The following is an 8,641-nucleotide window of genomic DNA, read 5'->3' as shown; positions in this document are numbered from 1 at the left end:
TATATATATATATATATATATATATATATATATATATATTCATGACGACAGCTATGTAAAGAAGTGCCAAGCTCTAATTGTGGAGGGTACCTGTGGAAGGGGTAGACCCAAGAAAACGTGGGATGAAGTGGTGAGAAAGGATCTTTGGATGATGGACCTTGCTGAAGAAACTACAAGGGACCAGAGGATATGGCAATTTGCTGTACTTGATAAGACACATCAAACTAAATAAAGTTGCTGTCTTCCATACATACAGGTTTGTCCTTTCAGGTGTGGGTGCTACATGAAAAGCCCCCATGTTAGTGATGCGTTTATGCACCCACGTCAGTGCTGCATGAATGTATCCGTGTCAATGGGATGCTGAAATATATTTTTAAATAATGCATCTAGAAATGCTACACTTGCAACACAACTTGTATTCAAAATCATGGATACAGATACATTTGTACTTCTATATTTCAAAAGAAAATAAATCTACACACACACACACGCACAGTGAAATGCAACCACGTACAGATACACACAAATTCACACCTATTCCAACAAATAATTATCCATTTCAATGCACATGAATTTAATAAACAGAATCTGAGAAAACACAAGATCTTATATTTACTGAAGCAAGATCACATTAAGATTTCAGTTTGGAATTAAATAATCTTGCCCACTTCCATACTAATTAAGATTAACCTATATCAGATAGAGATCTAGCTTTGTCTCTCTAAAGACAGAAACAAAGAACAAGGAACCAAAACAACAGAATCAAAGAATGAAAAACTTAATAAAATCAAGAACCAGCGATAAGAGTCCAAATTAGATTCAGTTATTTATGAGCAATAATTCCTAAAGTTAATTGGTTTCTTGTAAACGAAGCCAATATCATGTCACATGACAAACAAGACATAGTTTTCAATTAACCTGGTCCAGGTAAATATTTAGTTAACCTGGTTGAGGTAAATATTTAATTGCAAAAAATCTAGAGAGGAAAACTTTTCCATGGCCAATATCCTGCAAGATTGAAGAGAATGGCATTGAAGAAGACAAAGCTGAAAATGACTCAATAAATTGAAGTTAAAAGCAGAAACAGAAGTTTAGTTCTAGCTGCCAAGTCACAAAGAATTACAAACAGAAAAAAAAAAGAATTAAAAAATAGATAATGTCTAATTATTTAATTAGTACAACTGACCACTTCATCTCTGACTGTCCATTCTTTGCCAAATCCAAAAATGTCCACAGACACAACTGAATCAGCAGTTATGACCACTACACAGTATACCAACATGGAAAAAAGTGGACAAGTATTTAGCTACAATCATTTGGGACATTCTATGACCAAACTGACATTAAGATTAAGGCAAACCACCCAGATATAGTAATTAAAGATGAGAATAGTAACAGAAGGGATAAAGATCCATTCTGAGCAACACACATGGTCCAAAAAGAGGAAGAGGAGGAGAAAAGAGGATGCTGGAGCTGAAATTAAACAGGATGGAGGGAGAGGAGTGAAAAACAGTACCAGTAATAACTGGGGCACAATACATGTATGATACTGAACATAACACACTCTCTTCATAACCAATAGCCAATACTACAGTACCTACCACCCATTAACACACACACTTCCACATGCAATTCATTGGTCTGATTGTTTTGCATTTTGGCACAAAAGGTCTGCAAATTTGAGGGGTGGGGAAAAGGAATTACATTGACCCCGGTGTTCAACTGGTTCTTATTTCATTGACATCAAAAAGGGGTGAAAGGCAAAGCCAATCTCAGGGACATTTGAACTCAGAATGTTCAAGACATAATAATAATAATAATAATATTTTTAAAGGATTGCTGTAACTCTTCACAAAGGTTAACAGACAAGATGAAGAGTGTGATGCTATTGCAATAGATATACTGGTTGAACAAAATTTCAACACTGTGTGTTTTTCACAAGTTCAAAATACAAATTGAAATTAAATTCACCAGTGAGCTAACAACAACAACAACAATAATAATCCTTTCTCCTATAGGCACAAGGCCTGAAATTTTGGGTAGCGGGACCATTCGATTACATCGACTGCAGTGTTTCACCGGTACTTAATCTATCAACCCTGAAAGAATGAAAGGCAAAGTTGACCTCAGCGGAATTTAAGCAGGTCAATAGTTTTGAGGGAAGGAAAGTCAGTTACCCACTGCTACCCACCACTCCCACATCCTCATCCCCCATTGGTGTTATTTTATTTTATGAATGTTGAAAAGATGAAAGGTAAAGGTGACTGCCGCTGGAATTGAACTCAGACCATAAAGAAGAGCCAGAAGGCATTTAGTTCCACTGTCTAATGATTCCCTCTGTTCACAACAACAGTAACAACAGCAATAAATGATAAATACCTTTTGGAGTTTCGCAAAACGAATACACAGTAGAAATTTTTCCAACATTTTAAAACCAATTCCAGAAAATTGAGAATGGAATCCCAGAAGAACTCTGTTTCGTGGTTGTGCGTTTGTGCAACAGGAGAGAAAGAAATGTGTAGAGAAATGTGCAACACAGCTGTGTGTGTGTGTGTGTGTGTGTGTGTGTGTGTGTGTGCAACAGCCTTAGAAAAACTGACGGGTTTAGAAAAGGAAATGATTTCTTGAGAGACTCAGACAAACTGTCATTCACTCTTCAGGTTTCCTTTATTTCCAGTTCTGCAACTTCCAGCACCACACACTTTCATTTTCCAACACATTTCCTAAACGATATTTCATTCACAAGATGTTGTTTCAATCTTTGATTTCTTAAAGATTCCTTTCACATTTTTTTTTCTATTCCTAACCCTACAGGGAACGAGTGGGGTGGTGGGGAGGGAGAGAGAAAGAGAGGGACTATCTTTATAACCTGTATTTAATTTTCTCTCGTCACCATTGGGCCAATACAAGAACTCATATTATTATTAGTATTATTAGCAATAACAACAACAACAACAATAATAAACGAGGGAAGTCATCAATATAAAGAAACCAGCATAATTAAAGAAAGAAAGAAAATCATCATCGTCATCATTAATATCGTCATCGTTGTCATCACCATCATCATCATCATCTGTGCTTAAAGTGGTTTTATTTATTTATAGTGTCTGTTGTCACTAATCTGTGTTTCCAGTTCAAGCTGAATCTTGTGAGAAAGGATTCCTGTTGCAATGGATTTAGATAGAATTTGTTATTTTTAGGGGAATGTCAATCGTGAAAGCACTCCATCAGAGGGAGGGCAGTGGGTGATGGGGCAGAAGGATAAGCCAGTGAAGAGAAATGATGTCATTTATAGGAAGGTAAGATTGTCATTTTGGAATGAGATAGGGGGTGGTTGGATGGAAAGAACATATACCAACACACACACAAACAAACACACACCTTTACACACACATACCTTTAGACACAGTGACACATGACTTCACTCATTGACACACACACACACACAATCAAAAATTATTCAAAGATGTTAGGAATAGCAGAGGGAGCAAGGCAGGTGGAGGGAAAAGCTGGAGTAGGGATCACAAGAAGGGTGGGAATGATGATGGTGGTGGTGATGGTCATAGTGAGAGTGGTGTTGTTGATGATGGTGATGACGGTGATGATGGTGAGAGTTGTAAACATCTAGAAAAGGAAAAAAGAAAATAATGAAGATTATTTCTGTCAGTGAGAAACACAGATTAATGATGAGAAGTGTGAAAGAGAGTGGAGGTGGAGTGTGAGGGAGAGTGGAGGTGGAATAAAGATGGAGAAGCATCCGGAGGGAATGTTGGGAGGGGTAGATTTTGAATAGAAATGTTTAAAATGGAAAAGTATGGAAACTAAAAATATGGCCTCACAATAGACTTAACATAAGTTTTGGGAGTATCTTCTTAATTAGTGAGTTTGTTAATTAGTGAGTTTATTAGTTTGTGAGTATCTGTCTCAGTCAGTGAGTATCTCAACCATCCATGTCATAGTGACATGAAAATCATTCAGTAATTAAGATGATTAATTTCTCTATTGTTGCGAAAGGGTTTCAAAACCCATTTCTTTTGGAGGACTCTTAAACTTACATTCCACGTCTTTGGAGGAAACTTGTACCTTCCACATCTCAGAGAACCCCAACATAACAACACTTTCATATCTTTATTAATATTTTTTCTTTCTTTTTCCTAAACCTAAATTCTGCAACAAGCTAAACAACCCCTAAAACAAATTTGGAAAGATTTACCAATGCTAAATTTATCAGACACCACAAACAAGTTAGAAAAAAATTTGCTTCAACTAAATTTCCTGACAATTCCCTCTTGAGGGTGTCATTTTCTCACAACAACTGCCCACTGCTCCCAGATGTCAGAATTTCTGTACTTTAAGGTACATCGTATATCATCAGCAGCATTTTAATGACTACATTTCCTTGCTTATACAGATCAGACGAAAGTATGTTGGGATGGAGTTTTCTATGACCAGACACCATTTCTGATGACAACTCTCACCTGGGAACAGGTGAGATAATAATCTCCAAGTCTATCAAACAACGAAGGATTACAAAGAAAACTGAAAACAAATGACCTCATTTGAATGAATCTCATCTTTACAAAGCTTATGCAACAGGTCAACAGGTCACCGTTTTTCACCTGGGATATATTTTTAAAAGTTTGCTGATGGATTTTTAAAAATGTTTTTTTCTTTTAACTTTTTTTTCCCTATGTAGTAATTTCAAATTTTGGCACAACCCAAGTGCTCAGCTGGAACTTACTTTATTATCCCCAAAAGGATTAAAGATAAAGTCAACTTGGGTGGAATTTGAACTCAGAACGTAAAGATGGACAAAATGCTGCCTGAGCCCTTTGTCCAGCAAGCAAAGAATTCTGCCTTCTTCCCAATATATCACTGTACAAAATCCAAATACATTTCCGATCCAGAATTACCACAATGATGCTTTGAATAATATTTTCATGGCATTAATTCTAATTACTCTTTTATAACGTCAAAAGGCATTTGTAAATTGACCATCCATGTTGTTGTTGTTGCTGTTGTTGTAAAGTTTCATTAAGGTTATAAAATCCCAGGTATTAAAATAAAGAGTTTTTTGTTGATGGAGAAACACAGAATTACTTGACTAATTGCTTTCCCAATCAACTGCCTCAGATTCTCTCATTAATTTTTCATTATCCACTCACTGAGTGCAATTGTTAATTAATAGACACACACACACACACACACACACACACACACACACACACACACACACACACACACAACAATTGCCAGATCTTTTGCATTTTTCTCCTTCATTCTTCAATCATTTCCTGCAATGGTTCTCTGCGTGTGTATATATGTGCATTATACATATTTGTATGGCTACACATGAACATACATAGATCTACATACATATGTTGCTGACATATTTATGCATTGTGTACATATGTGCATACATATACATACATATACTGACATATTACGCACATTGTATGTATATGTGTGTGTGTATACACACACACATAGAGAAAGAGAAAGATGCATATGCAGAAGAAGCATGCGTGTGTAGATTAATATATCTATTTGTGTATGTATGTATATATATATATATATATATATATATATATATATACATACACACACAAGAAGTTATTGATATGTGTATTTATACACTGCTCTCTCTCTCTCTCTCTCTCACACACATAATTTAATCCTCAGTGTGGAAATATTTGGTGTTGCTTGTTTTCTTATAAAATGATTAAAGATTATAGCCCTCACCTCCTCACAACCCATGCATAAACATACATATATGTTTGTGTATGTATATATGTATAAATATATGTATGTGTATGAGTGTATAAGTATATATATGTGTATATGCATACATATATGTGTATGTATACATATGTATGTATATGTATGAGTATATATGTGTGTGTATGTGTGCGAATACACAAAACACACACACACACACACACACACACACGAGATTTGTATTTTTCAATTTACATTTCGACTAATTAACTTAAAGGAAATACTTTGCAATCACTCACCAACGTAGTTATATAACGAGGGAAATTTCAAATTATGGTGACTTATTTGTTGTCTGTTGTTGGAATTCAAAATGGATCAATAAGGAATGCACCAAAAGACTCCAAACACTACAAGAGTGTTGTTGATGTTATTGTTGTTGTGAGTTTGTGTCCAACCAATTGAGTTTCCAGATTATTAGCTCCATCTCCTCAGGTTTCTATTTCCATCATTTAATTCTGGTGGATTCTGGGAGTGTCTTTCAAACTATTTACATATCATCATCAAGTCATCCAATAGGAAAATGGGGTGGGGTGGGAGTGTCATGTGCTGTTTCTGCATGTTGCTGCATTCACCATTTGTCGGTATATTATCAGACCTCCTGGGTGACCCACTGAGTAGAGTGCTAGTCAGTCCCCTTCTTCTCAAGATACCTCCTCATATGGTCATCCCAGCCAGACGGTCAGTGAAGAGGACACGGTAAGCAGAGTTTAACTTGGGAAATCAAGCAACATGGCCAAATAGCCTGAGCTGATGATCCCCAAATTATCCAAAGAACAGGATGCATCCCAGTTTCTGAGGAGAGTCGTTGGTTGGATAAGAAATCTTGTGAAGTGTCCTGCTACCAAAGGGGTCATCATCTAATGTCCATTCTCGATGATGACAATTGGACAAAGTCTGCTGTGGTGGACATCTCCATCACACTCCATTGTCTGTTTTGGCACAATTTCTATGGTTGGATGCTCTTCCCAATGCCAACCATTTAAATTGCTTTATAACTTGAAAGACTAAAGGACCCAGAGGAAGCCCCTATCACTGTAACGGTGGGGAGAGTACAAGGGTTTCAAGCAAGATAAGGAAAGTGGGGGTGGAATAGATTTATAGCTGTGAGAGGGTGCAGAGGGGAGAGAGAGTAACAAAGTAGACACTGTTGGAGGAGGAGGGGCACGAAGGAAGAAAAATGAGGATGAAGATGGCAAGGATCCAGAGAGAGTCAATGAAGGAAAAACAGGTGTGAGGGTCATGGGGGGATAGGCAAGAGAATGAGAAATGAAGGGATGCAGAGGTGGTGGCAGAAAATGTGAGGAGAGGACAGAGAGAGAGAGAGAGAGAGAGAATGTGAGAGAAAGAGAGAGAGAGTGAGAGGGAGTGATGGGTGGCAGAGTAACTCCAAAGTGATGAGATGAGAGTTATGAATGATAGCGTGATGACTGAAATGAGTGAGGAGATAGATAGGAAAAATGGGCAAAAGCAGAATGATGAGGAGAGACCAATACAGTGTTTCCTAAATTAATCGTTAATCTCAGGCTGTTTACAGCTTTATTCATTAATGCTAGGCTCTTTGTGCTTAATTCGTTATCCCCATCTTCCTAAAACGAACAAAACAAGAAAAAAGAACATTATTATTACTATTACTATTATTAATATTATTATTATTATTATTATTATAGCTCCATCTATCTTTATAACATTAGTTATTGGTTTTAGTCTGGAATAAGCTGACATTCCACAAAAGAAAGCCAAAACTTTGGTAACGGAATTGCTTTTACTTCAGAAGGAAAATGTAAGAAAGGAAAGATGGTGGTTTTGAAGATGCTGGAATATTTCATATTAATATCCATAGGGGAGTCAAGCTGGGGAAATACACAGAAACACACACACACATAAATGATGATGCAAGAACAGTGTCCGGTTCTTCCTCACCATTACCAGCAGCAGCAGCAGCATAAACAATTCTGCTGAAGATAATTTTGTGTCTGACAGAAACATCAAAGTTAGGAAAAAACAGGAAATGGTTTCTGAGAGTCAAACTAAAAGACTGGTTCTCTTTTTGGCTCTTTTACTACTTTCTCTTCCTTCCGTTTCCCCGTGAACACTGAAGAGGAGGGGATGAACTTAGAGCCCCCATTGCCAGCACTACTGAGAACAACTTAGAGACATCAAGAAAGAACATTCCAGTCTGCTCTACCAGAAATGTTTAAATCAACTGATGGAAAAAAACAAAACAAACATCAATAAAAAAGGAAAACAAAACAAACTGAACGTTTTACAGAGTGTACTGGGTACTAAGAGTAGCCACCACTACTTGGCATTAGGAGAGATTGACCAGAGGGACGTGACAGCATGACTGGACAAGTCCTTAAATAATAAAGAATGGTGTCCCCAGGTAGTCGGCTCTCAAAGAAGAATCCATAAAACTAAACAATGATTATTGGTCACTATGGGAGAGTCCCAGGAGGAATAAAAACGACAGAGTGGAACTGCATGAGTTTTGAATCTTAAACCAAAAATTATACAAAGAAAGCAATTAGGTTCAGTAAATAAATTTGTTGTCCATCTTCATTGATTCTGTGTGTGTGTGTGTGTGTGGGTAAAAACATATCCACATATCCAAACATATATACACAGACATGTACATGCAGAGGTCTCTTTTTTTTTTTTTACTCTTCAACCACTGTGAGTTATTAATTAACAAGATGACTTACTATCACCACACACACACACACACACACACACACACTTGCACTCACTGTTATCGATATTTCTTTCTTCTTTTGGATAGTTATTGCAGCAGTTATTTCATTGGTTATTGATAACAAAAAGTCATAATGATTGTGATGGGTTGTTTATTATTGGCTTTTTTTTT

General features: G+C 36.7%; 1 protein-coding gene and 1 long non-coding RNA gene across 11 annotated transcripts in view; one reads left to right on the top strand and one right to left on the bottom strand.

Annotated features, from left to right (window-relative positions):
• The window catches only part of LOC128249960 (uncharacterized), a 27,012-nt gene extending 21,839 nt beyond the window's left edge, over positions 1-5,173 (top strand). The window contains exon 3 of the long non-coding RNA XR_008266105.1: positions 4,412-5,173. This is a non-coding gene — a long non-coding RNA (uncharacterized LOC128249960). The remainder of the gene's footprint in view (positions 1-4,411) is intronic.
• LOC106871672 (peripheral plasma membrane protein CASK) overlaps positions 1-8,641 on the bottom strand; it is a 516,651-nt gene that overhangs the window by 291,051 nt on the left and 216,959 nt on the right. The gene's annotated exons all lie outside the window — the stretch shown is intronic.

This window comes from Octopus bimaculoides, chromosome 18 (assembly GCF_001194135.2).
Source record: "Octopus bimaculoides isolate UCB-OBI-ISO-001 chromosome 18, ASM119413v2, whole genome shotgun sequence".
In the NCBI taxonomy this organism is placed as follows: Eukaryota; Metazoa; Mollusca; class Cephalopoda; order Octopoda; family Octopodidae; genus Octopus; species Octopus bimaculoides.
This window is presented reverse-complemented; position numbering and strand designations above follow the sequence as displayed.